We start from the raw sequence: 10981 nt of genomic DNA, 5'->3' as shown, positions 1-10981 counted from the left end.
TGGCTCTTTCTGCAACCACCCTAAGGGCGAGACCACTTACTTGGGAACTATCCCTGAATTGACTTCTGGGAACTATACCTGAATTGACTTCTAAGGTAGTTCGGAGGACTTATCAAGAGCTCGGAACCTTCCCTTTGGTTCAAGCTATTGTCTATTCTAGTTGGAGAAGGCAGTAAGAGCACGATCAAAGAAAACCTTATAGATTGAAGTTCATGTGATTCGGGGTAAGAGATTATGGTACCGATGCAGAGTGAAGACTAAGACCACAAGGAGAACTAGTTATCCAACGATATAAGATACGGCTACTAATAAAGCGACTTCCTAGTATACCTGCTAACTCCTCGCCTAATCTCTCTGCCAGAGCCAGATAGCCAAGAAAGAAGAGAGGAGAGCTGGAATGGGGGAACTCTCGAAAGAGCTTCCGGGCTTCAGTCCTGACCTGAAGGTCTCAATCATTCAATGCTCGTACCCAAGGGACCAAGGTAGCATCCAAGACAGATCTTGTCACTGGGGAGACCCAGGAATATAGGAAGTGTGGAGTCAGTAGTAGCAGTTTAGTAAGGGCATGGGGCAGGGAGTGACCCGTCGGAAGTGTGGAGTCAGTAGTAGCAGTTTAGTAAGGGCAGGGAGTGACCCGTCTTGTTGAGTCGACTGTGAACGCATGGTTAGCTCTTCAAAAGCAAAAGAATCGCTCTTCTTCATCTTCTCCTCCTCATTCCTTTCCTTGAGCATTGATCAAGGCATGGGATCAGCTCATGAACACTAGACTAGTAAGTGTTATATTATAGCATAGCCGCAGGCAAAGTTCAAGTGAAAGCACCCTGCTTCCAGGCATATCTTATTTTCAGGGAATGGTTCAATTGACAGGGAAGAAACCATAACTAGAAAGAAGAAGAAACCATAACTAGAACTAGAAAGAAAAACAGTCTCATATCTATTTCGAGCTGTCAGAATAGAATCTCGTTCTCGAGCTGTCCTTTGGTACTTGACGCTTTAGATGGTAATAACTGAAGTGACCACTCTTCAACAGCCCCTCAGCTTACCATCTGGAAAAAAAGAAGCTCGCTTTCGGCAAGCAGCTTTCATTTGATATTAAGAACATGGTAGGGCTTCTTTGCAAGAGAAGGGGTTGCGCAGTTAAGATACGCAGAGGAGGCATGCCACGCATAGTCAAAGGGAAGAAAGAAGGATTGATGGACAGAGGGAAGTATCCGGTCTCATCTGGTTTTTGTTCGCCGGGAAAGAAGAAGTCATTCCTCTTTCAAGAGACTGAGTTCATTCAATTAGAGGCTCCTATCAAACTGTTCTAGGTTTATTGTACGCGAGAGAAAACCAACTCCTATTTGTAATAGTTCGCATTCGGGACAAGAAACATTACATGGAGAGGAGTTCCAGTGAAGTGATCAGTTCATGACATATTATACCTTTCCGGCTGATAAATATAATATAGGCGCCCATTTCCGAACCCGAACTGATATGATATGATAGTGTTTTCTCTGAGCTTTCCTTAGTCTCTTATCTGAATGGCATGAACTCTTTGGAAGCAAGGGAGTGATTAGAGTTCATAGTTGTTTCAGAACGGTTAGGTACTTGATTTATATATAAATTAGAAGCCCCCCCAGTAGAGGGAAGGAGATGGAATGGATAGAGAAGATTATAATACGCCGGCAGCTGCTCTTGCTGTTCGGTTCGGGGCTACATTATAGACTGAAGGGGTGCCCGCTCCTACGCTCCTTACCAGTCGCCCCTCGTCTGATATCAATTAGTTTAGTGCCGAACGCTCCGAAAGAGAGTTCCTCTCCCTACCGGTCTGACGCACCAGTTCTATTCTAACATTACTTAATTGCTATTGGTATACCAGCTAGCACCAGTTCGTTCATTTCATTCACCAGCGCCAAGCTCGTAAATTAGGTACAAGCTCGTAAATTAGGTATAATTGACTCCTCTACTCCAATTCTAACATTACTGGTCATTCTGGCACCAAGTGGTTCATGTACCATTCACTTCCTTCCCTCTCCCGCAGCTGTGAGCTCAAATACATACCTCAACTAGATTCTGGAAGCTCCATGAAAAGGTTCGAAGCCTTAAAGAGCAGCAGCTGCCGAAAGAGATTATTATATTAATCTTCTTCCTTTCTCTTCCCGGCATATGAAAGGGATTCTTTTCCCGTCCCTGTTGCTATCACTCAAACTGCTGCAGAAAGGTTGGAGATAGAGTAAGTAGCAGCTTTTGCTCTTTGTCTGAGCATATGAGGCTCTGCTCCTTCTGTAGCTTCAGCTGAGGCCGAGATTCCCTCTGATCCGTACCCACTACCCGCACAAAAAAAAGTCTAAGTTTCATTTGGGCCGAGTTAGAGTTCATTCATACTGCTATATGCCATTCACTACTCTTGCTGAGAGGGAAAAGAATCCCGCAGTTCAGAGTGCAACTCCTTCTTCGAGTGGTTTGATCATTCCTCTATTCCCAGCTTCTTTCGCACAGCAGGCGACCACATGATGGCTTACTCTTTCAGGTGTTATACCATTCACTCCTTCATGGGTAAGAAACTATTGAAAGAAAAGCAGCTAAGCACTCGGATAGGAAAGAATTTCTTATTCAAGCACTAGGTAGGCATAACATGTGAGTTTACCCGCCGCTAGTTCAGTTGCAGAAATGGGTGTCTTAGGAATAGCGATCCAGGAAGCAGTGCTTCTTGTCCGAGGTAGGTAGGGTAGGAGGAGTCAATGGACACATGACTTGGTGTTAGCTAGCTGGCATCGCTACGTGAGATAGTTCCTCCGCAGTGAATGGTGATAAGTGAGATTTTGAGTACGCTTTCTAAATTGAAATAAAGAGCAGCCGTTCATGGTTTAAGTTAAAGTACTTGTTCGCTTTTATCGGGACTCATTACATGTCATAAGCAGCAGCCCTTACGAGTGTGCCCTGTGTTCAATAATGGGTCTGTGCTCTCCCGTCCCCCTCCGAGTGAGAAATATAGGATGAAAGGCGTAGCTCCCGAACTGGATGCGTAGCTCCCGAACTGGATTTGCTTATACTAACTCAGACTCGGGAGTCATTAAAATAGTTGCTGGTGACCGGGGTAAGACTCATTGGCTCGACCACTTTGATATGAATATACGTTCTTTAATAACCTTTCTTTTCCAGCTAAGACCTAGCACCAAGTACCTGGTCCTAGTAATTAACTCTTTGTTCTAACATTAAGAATTTAGACTCCTTCTTATCCAGTGGTTCATGGCATTCAAAACTTAAACAGAAATTACGAAAGATCTAGAAATATTGACGGCCCTACCGGTCTCGTGATTAACGTATTTCTTTCCTCGGGTGCTAAAACAAGAGGGCTCTCACTCCTGACTCTACCAGAGCGCATATCTTTTCTTTCCGGACTCTAGCAGAGGCATATTCAAGGTTTGATTCTCTACCATACCAGTCCAGTTTCGTATTATCCCGTATGAGCAGCATATGTCTTGTTTGATTCTCTTCTGTACCAGTATCCGTTCAAATCGTTATATAAATAAATAAGTTAACAGTATACTCATATTAGACTCTCAAGTTTGGAGTGTAAAGAAATATAAGTCTATAAATTTAGACTCTCAAGTTTGGAGTGTAAAGAAATATAAGTCTATAAATGGAAGTACTGGTAGTATAACAATAGATTCGAACAAGTCATTGTCTGATTCAATTTCAATCAAGTGTCTCAATATTGAATATAAGTTCTTCATTCAAGTATCTAGTGCGGGGTGTGGATAACAAGAAATATAGTTGTGCGGGGATCTTGTACCAAACTGAACTTTAGATCGTGTGCTCTTAGTTAGTCCATCTGACGTGTTCAATGGGAGGGTCCGGGAATTCACTATCCCAGTCGAGCCGGGATACCCTTTCTTGTTCATTTTCTGAGTGATCAAAGATTTTTTTCGAGTTCAAATAGGAATTAACTGCTGCTGCAGCCGGCTTTTGAGTTATAGCTTCCGAGGGTCTTTCTTTTTTATCATATGTGAGACTGTTCAGATACTTGTTATCATATTCCAAACAGAACTTCTCTATGAAAGATACTTGTTATCATATTCTTTAATTCCATTTCCGAATGTTTAAATTTGAGCTCTTCACTTTCCGTAGATGAATCTGAATCTTAGCTACAAGCTAGCACCAGTTCTATTCACCAGCGCCAAGTCTACAATGGATACTCTCACTCCTCGAGTTAACTTCTTTCATTGCTACAAGCTAGCTAACACCAAGTGGTTTTTATCTGGCACCAAGTCTACAATGGATACTCTCACTCTTTCCAAGCTCTACAATGGTACCCTACCCAAAGAAATTCGTTCCTGGATACATTTAGCAGCTAGCACCAGTTCGTTAGTCACTGGTAATTCTGGCACCAAGTAGTTCATTACTGGTCAAGTAGTTCATTACTGGTAATTCACTTCCTTCCCTACCCACTCCAATTCTAACCTGGATACATTAACTCCTCGAGTTAACAGTGTTCTTTCATTGCTACATGAGTTAACAGTGTTCTTTCATTGCTTTTCGAGCCCAGCGGTTCAATTGTGAAAAGTGCACAATGCTTAGCCCTCTTACGCTCAGTTGCGGGCACAAGCTTTGGAATGTCAGAAGTTCCGAAGTGCGGCACCAGTCTAACATATTAGAAACTAGTATTGATATACCCTGACCCTTTCAGGTGGAAGGCGACCCGCTTTAAAATAAGATGAGTCCATAACCCGAACGAAAGAGCAGTTCATTAAGTAATTAATTCACGAACTAGCTGAGAGTATCCTCGATTGTAGATAGGCTCGAGCACATGCGGTAGAGTGAATGTGTATAAGTACAAGTACAGTATCTTCATAACCACTCTAGATCGTATAATTCCCTACTTTTATTGGAGTGAGTGAATCCTCAAAACTCACTGGTGCTAGCGGAATACGGGGACGAGATCTGGAAACTACGTGGGAAAAAGAAAAGAGAAAGGTACGACAGATTAGGAGAGTCTTAATGAGGTACGGTAGATCTTTCGTAGTTTTGAATGCCATGATAGACTTAGTCTTAGCTTGTTCAATTTATACTCATATTCACGAACTGGTGCTAGCTTTCCAGGTCTTAGGTGTTAGCTTGCTGGCATCGCTACGTGTTCCATCCCCTGAGGCGCCTCTCTTCCATTATCATAAAATGAGTGGACCGGTGTCTGACTCTGTCTCCTTTTCTACCTCATAAGCAAGGAAGTTCTTCTTACATCCATCAGCACAATCAACTCAATTCCTTTCAAGGATTTGGCGCGAAGAATCTTTCTATATTTGTGTGGCGCGCTCTTCCCACTGATGACAATGTTCAAAAATATGGTATACATGCTGGGCTTATAAAATATTATATACATGCTGGGCTTGCACATGCTGGGCTTGCTATTGTTATAGATGCTGGGCGACTTGCTATTGTTATAGATGCTGGGCTTGCTATTGTTGCAGGAAGAGTAAGGAAAGGAGAAGAAGGAATGGAGAAAACAGAAAGAGATTCAGATATGTGATACCAGCACTATTCGCTTGAGTTTTGGTATGCGATACCAGCACTATTCGCTTGAGTTTTGGGGTGGGCCTTTCGTACTCCGGGGAGAATGATTCAGCGCACTCAAATCTAGTGTATGGGATTCAATATGAATGAAAAGCCGGGTGAACCAACCTATCAAATGGAACCAACCTATCTCACTAATGAAAAAGTGGGCCTCCAACGCCTGCTTCAGTCAGTCTAGTGGGCCTCCAATGCCTGCTTCAGTCAGTCTAGTCTCTATTTGGTGGCGCTGGTTCATTAAGTAATTCCCGACTTGGTGCTAGCTAGCTGGCATCTCGACGTGGGCCAAGAAAGAGCTTTTTCCATGGATATAGCTGGAAGACTTGAGAGAGTGGAGCAAGAAGAGAAGTAGAGAGACAATGGGATCATTTGCTAGGCGGAGCATATGCCCGCTCTTGATCCAAGTATCATACGAGATAGAATGTATCCGATAAAGCAACCTTGAAGAGAGGAAGAGGGCGAGAGCTGCAATCCCTCATTGTGCAGTCCGCGGTCACCGGGGAGCAGAGTCCGTCTACTCTGTTCTATAAGATGGAAATAAAGAATATAAGATGGAAATAAGTAGTCCGTCGACGCATAGTCGTGTGTTTGAATTTGAATGCATGGCTTTCTGGTGGAGATCTACTTTGCAGCTTACTTACGAGAGACTCCTATGCTAAGTGTCTTTGTTTGGTGTGTTTGCATGTATGGGCTAGTCGTCAGTGTATCTTTCTGATCGGATGCTTTCAGTATCGCTTGATGAACGGAAGTTCAAGTCTACTTTCTTTCTATATCCGTTGTTGGAAGTGAGTGAATCTACTCCCCTATCCGTTGTTGGAAGTGAGTGAATCTACTCCTGAATCGACTCCCCTCTCATAGAGAGTACTCAGTAGGAACTTGCTTTCAAGCCGAGGTAGAGTAGGAACTTGCTTTCAATTATACTGTACTCAGTAGGATCAATTCAAGCCGAGGTAGAGTAAGAGTACTCAGTAGGAACTTGCTTTGCTTTCAATTGTACAGTACTCAGTAGGGCTTTCCCTGTTTTTTTTTCTTTATATACTCAATTCTACTTGATTCTCAGTCCAATGCGAGCACTGCCTCTGGAATTCGACTAAAGGGTAGCCCGTCTACTCCTTTTTACAGGACTCACAGAGGAATACACCAGATAGCCCGAACCTCGCAGACGAGTTGAGTTATGTAATTTCACTCCTAAAGTAGCAAATATAACGGGCGGCGCCGCTCAACATAGAGAATGAAGGAAAGCCAATCCCTAGTTACTTCCTCAGCCAGAAAGAGCTTAGCTAATTCTAACGCACCAGTACGAGAGATCAATGACTTCTCTTTTGATATGGTCACTTCTACATCTCTCCACGTCGCTATCGCCCCGTCGAATACAAGACTTTCTCACATAAAATCGCCAATCGACTATCGTCTCACCTTATATGATAATCCTTCCCAACTTCAAAGTTCAAAGAATTCAACTTTTGTCTTTCTTCTCAGCTCTTCGCCCCTCCAAAAATTAATGGAATTCAGTCAGAGATCAACGTAGCGTCAAGTCAAAAAGGGAGGACAGACCCGGGCATTAGTCCGAACCTCCTTTACTTTGCCCCAGCCTGTGGAAGCTGATCCTGGTTCACCTCTCTCTACTATATTTTTAACCAGAATAGGAATGAAAGTGAAGCAAAATCCCCGGAAGGAAGAGCAGTAAGTTAAGGGCTTGATCCAAGAAAAGAGCAGGAACGAGTGAGAACGACGGGGCGACCAACGGGGTAGAGTGAATGGCCAGCCATGCATGTTAGACCTCTTGCTGGGATCGACCGATAGGGTATGTAATTGTAATAGCTCTAATGGGTCAGATCGTCGAGTACTTTTTCATAGCCATTCACGCTGTAAAATACCTGATGGGGCAAAAAATAACTGATTTCTCACACTGATTCAATCAAGTATCTGCATATTCAAGTTCAGTTTGGGTTGTCTCTTTTTGTCCGTGGCTGTTATCCAACTGTCACTTTGAGCTCTCCAGCAAATGGGGGCTCGGTGTATAAACACAAACACCCTCTCCTCATGTCTTCATGGGTAAACCTAGGTGTATACACCCTCTCTTCATTCGCATAAATAAGAACACACACTATCATCATGACAACAAAAAAACACTAACAACAAGGTCTCGGATCCACACGGTCCACCCTTAGAGGTGTCCCACCCTTAGAGGAATTTTATATTAAGGGAGGGATCGCCCGGGGAGCTGTTCCACCTGATACGGGCAGCCCATAGAGGGTTTTTCCCTCTAAGGTGAAGGTGCTTTCTTATATTCTTTATTCGTGTCGTGCCTTTACAAATCACAAATCTTCGTTCCTAGACACTGAAACTTAGAAATCGTTCCTTTTTTACACTTGCACTGAAACTTAGAAATCGTTCCTTTTTTACACTTGCACTGAAACTTAGAAATTGGATTTATGGCTTACTTTGGATTACTCTCTTTCACCGGAGAAACTGCTGCTGCTGCCGGGAAGAGAAAGAAGTACGCGTTCGGGATTTGATATGATTCCACGTTGGCTTTGAAGCAGCTGCATGGTACTGGCATTTTGTAGACCTGGTTCGGTTATTCCCATTTTTCTCTATCTATTGGTGGGGAGGTATATGAAGGAACGAATCAGTGGATTGAGGAATGAAAGCTCGAAGACAAAGAGAACCGGGCTTTTCCAAAGAATGACTGCAGCTTTCCCACTCCCTTTGATTATCATATACAAAAAAGTGTCTTCCACTTTCCTACCAAATCTCTTTTTATTCTGGCACATAAATTCAGGGATCGAAGAAATTATGGCGGATCATGTTCACCAAGAAATGACTCGAAATTGGATCTTGGTCTATTTGAGATTGTTCCTTTTAATTGTAATCAAAGATGTTTTCTTGTCTCTCGTTTCTTTTCTGAACAAATCGAAGAACCTAATGGATCGAACTCAGACAAGTGGTAAGCCTCAGAATCCGGAACCACAATCATCCTTAGGTGACCCCGAGCCCTAATCGAGGAATGGCAATATTGGCCTTGCCTTCTCTCTTCTCTCTGAAGGCTGCTCCTATTCATATTCCAATCCGTTATATTGCTTATATCTTCCTCTCTCTTTGGTTCTCGAGGTTCTCAAGTTTCAATCCAGATGTAAAGGATTTCACCCTCGCTATAATTGCTATATGGGTAAATTGCTTGACGATCTATCCAAAAGGAGAGCCATGTCCATGCGGTTTTCCTCTCTTGCATAGAGCCAACCATACTCTATGTGCTTTCCTGGGTGGGCTACCATCCTTTTCCATTCCACTACTTTACATCTTAGCTCGTCTCTGTCTTCGTCTTTGTGTCTGCCGATTCTATTGATGCTGCTATACTTATAAGGATGGCTCGACGTGGATCCCTATTCTTCTTTTCTTCCTAGTTCATAATTCTTCAATAGAATATAAAGTCGCTTCCAATCGCTTAGTTCCTAGTTCATATTTTGATTCATTCTAGCTCTAAGGGATGAAATAAGATAGAATAATAAAAGGGTTTAGTACACGTTTATGCCTTTTCTATAGAAGGAGTCAACTGAGTTCTGAACGAATGGGATCCTTGGTTTGGTAATGGCTCAATCTATAGATAGAAAGCCCTATGATGGGAAACTACCACGTTAGGTTTGGAGAGAGAAGTTTCTCCAGCAGGGATCTCAATCTACTCACAGCAACTTTAGCTGGGTCACTACCTATGAAGATCTGATCTAGCCTTTATTCAATAGAAAGAGGGGAAATTCTTCAATCCAATGCAGACCATCGACCTCCTGCGCCGGCAAAGACAGACTTTGGTGTTGACTGGCCAGCCTTCCACTCAGCGGATGGACCCGAAATCGCACCCGTTGAAAGCCCTGAGGCATGCATGGAAGAAGACCAATGGGACACTTCGGGCAGGAAAGATCTCTTTTTCACAATAAAGAAGATCTATTTGCCTCAATGGATGCGCGGCCGAGGTTGAGTGCCTTCTTTGGATCGCTTGTTCCTTCTCTTCTGAGGCTAAGCAGCTCAAGAGAGGGTCCAACCCCTGGTACAAGGGTGGTTAGAATAGGTTAACGTGCGCTATATAATAGGAATTGGCCCTATCTAGTTCAATCTTAGCATTCGACTCCGCACTTTGCCGGAGGCTTCAACGATGAACCAGGCAACGTGGGTTCTTAGGCTAGGTCTTCATGCAATTCTTCAATAGAACTGTGGGCAATTCAAATCCATTCTTCAGCTACTCCATCCAGATTAGGGGTCAGAGAGGGAGGTGTACGCTATCGATCTCTTCTATCTCTTCTTCCTCCCAAGAGAGAGGACCACTTCTCCGCTTTCCCTTCACTATCGAGCACTAGCCACCCTAGCAAGCAGAGCTATAAGCTAGCAAGGTAGCAATTCCTATTAAAGAGAGGTAGTCAGGTCCGGGGCAAGCAAGAGCAGCAGAGCTAGACCTCACCTTCCAAGTCGAGGTCGAGCTCCTTCAAGACTTCTTTCTCTAACCTGCTAATCTCCCTTTTAACCGGCCAGGCACTTTCCAAGACGAAGAGCAGCCTTAATAGAATAGATAGGGCGACCACTATCGGCGTCGTATTCAATCTCTCCCTGTACTAACTCATTGTATGAAACCCTAGGATCTACACAATCCATTAGTACTGAGCCTTGAGCTCTTCAGGAACTCTTACTGGGTCTTCTTTTTGGTTACACTATCATAAAGTACACGATAGGTCTCCCCTCCCTCTGCACTAGGCCTAGGGAGGAAGTTTCGTGAAAGCCGTCAAGCAGCTCCTTCCCGACTAAAGGAAAAGAAGTCAAGGAATAGTCTTGAATGAGTCTCCCAATTTGTCGCGAGCCAATATAGAAAGGGCTGCTTCCTTTTTCATTTAGGCGATATATTTCCCTGTTAAGGAGCTTTTTTCGGTTTGGTTTGAAGAGCACTCAACGGATAATGCCCAAGGATGGCCCAGAGCCAGGAATGAATAGCAATCTATTGAGTACATTTCCCGGTTGACTTTTGGGCATGCTTCGTTTGCTTTGCTTTTCTGATCTCATTGTGGACGTGTAGAGATAGGGACCTTCTCTATGCAATAAGGATCTCACTCTTCAAGACAGATTCTTGAAAGGTCAATCGTAGCCATGGAAGTTTCATTGCTGAATGACTTGTCCGCTACCAACTTCTTCCTCTATGGGTAGGGCATCTCTACATGTGAACCCTTGTATACAAATATTTCACATACCGGATTCCCGAGGAAGAAAGATAGCTTCTCTCCTCCTTGCTTTCATGCATAGCAGACTAAGAAGCTGAAAAGTGATCTCGCTGTACCCGATCCCCAAGTACTGACATTGAGAGAAGAGTGGAAGGGGAGACTAGCCTTATAGGGCACTTCCCCGGAGACTTCTCAACTCATGGAAGGAGCAAGGTTTGTTCTTTTCCTAC

General features: G+C 43.6%; 1 long non-coding RNA gene across 1 annotated transcript; it reads left to right on the top strand.

Moving 5' to 3' along the window:
• Positions 1–8: 8 nt before the first annotated feature.
• On the top strand, positions 9–8399 carry LOC122006438. Its single transcript, XR_006118694.1, has 2 exons — positions 9–5327; positions 5451–8399. It is a non-coding gene; the product is annotated as an uncharacterized LOC122006438 (long non-coding RNA).
• The last annotated feature ends 2582 nt before the right edge of the window (positions 8400–10981 follow it).

This window comes from Zingiber officinale, chromosome 7B (genome assembly GCF_018446385.1).
Source record: "Zingiber officinale cultivar Zhangliang chromosome 7B, Zo_v1.1, whole genome shotgun sequence".
In the NCBI taxonomy this organism is placed as follows: domain Eukaryota; kingdom Viridiplantae; phylum Streptophyta; class Magnoliopsida; order Zingiberales; family Zingiberaceae; genus Zingiber; species Zingiber officinale.
The sequence above is the reverse complement of the archived record's forward strand: the minus strand, read 5'-3'. Positions and strand labels throughout refer to the sequence as shown.